General features: G+C 37.0%; 1 protein-coding gene across 1 annotated transcript in view; it reads left to right on the forward strand.

The window, feature by feature from the left end:
- Nucleotides 1-449: 449 nt before the first annotated feature.
- Nucleotides 450-1,099, forward strand: part of sestd1 (SEC14 and spectrin domains 1) — a 46,188-nt gene continuing 45,538 nt past the window's right edge. Inside the window, exon 1 of the mRNA XM_014032293.1 lies at nucleotides 450-691. The gene's annotated coding sequence lies outside the window, so the exon portion shown is untranslated. The remainder of the gene's footprint in view (nucleotides 692-1,099) is intronic.

A 1,099-nucleotide genomic window follows, 5' to 3' on the forward strand; every position in this document is an offset into this window, starting at 1 on the left:
GTTCTTGTTTTGTCTGTTTTTTATGGACCATAATTGTGTCTAAATAAAGAGATTGATTGATTACTTTTTTAATTAATATTTACCACCATTTATAAACACATTTATTTTGAAGCCTAAACTTCAAAGGGCTACATTAAGGAACTGTTTAATATAATGTCCTGATGCATCTCAGTAATCCAGGTAGAAACAAATTCTTCTTTAGTGAAACGTTTCGTCTCTCGTTTCACTAAAGAAGAACTCATCCAGAGGACCTACTTTTTTTTCTTTTTGATGTTTAATATAATAGACAAAATAGTTTCATAGAATTTAAGTTTACAGTAGAACACATAAATACACACAACAGAAAATAAAAATAAATAAATAATAAATAATATATAAAATAATCTGGAACTACACTCCGGACCCGTAGGTGGCGGTGTTGCACACCTTCAGTTTCATGTCCACCGACATTAAACAGAAGAAGAAGAGCTCCAGCGCCTGGCTGCTGTGTGGCTGTTCACTATTGTTAAAGACGAGCAGCGAACAGCTTTAAATTTGTTGTTTATATTTATAAAAATCACAACAACAGTCTGTGTTCGCTGTTATCCTGTAAGGAGAAACAGGAGGAGGAGAGCTACAGGAGGAGGACTGAGCTGAGGAGGAATAATTACTGTCTGTTATTGGAAAATGCTCCGGATTTGACTGAATAAAGGTAAAATCGGTCGGATCGATAGTTGTTGTTGGTTGAAGCTGCAGTGAGGGCGGGTACGGCCGCAGTGTGCAGCTGCTGGATGTAGGTCATTTGTTTTACTGGGTCCAGTCCTGCCATGATGGGCAGAACCACTGCAGAGAACCACTGGTTTATTAAAGGTGAACTAAATAAAACATTATGAAATTATTATCTATAACAAAAAACGATWCATTAATATATAATGTGACAATGTAATTGTAAATACATTTCTAAGCTCAGTATTATTTATTAATTCGTCTTTAAAGGCACAGTGTGTAGGATTTGTTGTTTTCAGCGACATCTAGTGGTTGAATCATCCTCCCTGGTCCTCCCCCCACCCCCACTCTACGGTGTCTCTCAGGGGTCAAAAACCTTTGATAATTCCAACCG

Source organism: Austrofundulus limnaeus, unplaced genomic scaffold (assembly GCF_001266775.1).
Source record: "Austrofundulus limnaeus strain Quisiro unplaced genomic scaffold, Austrofundulus_limnaeus-1.0 Scaffold1413, whole genome shotgun sequence".
NCBI lineage: Eukaryota > Metazoa > Chordata > Actinopteri > Cyprinodontiformes > Rivulidae > Austrofundulus > Austrofundulus limnaeus.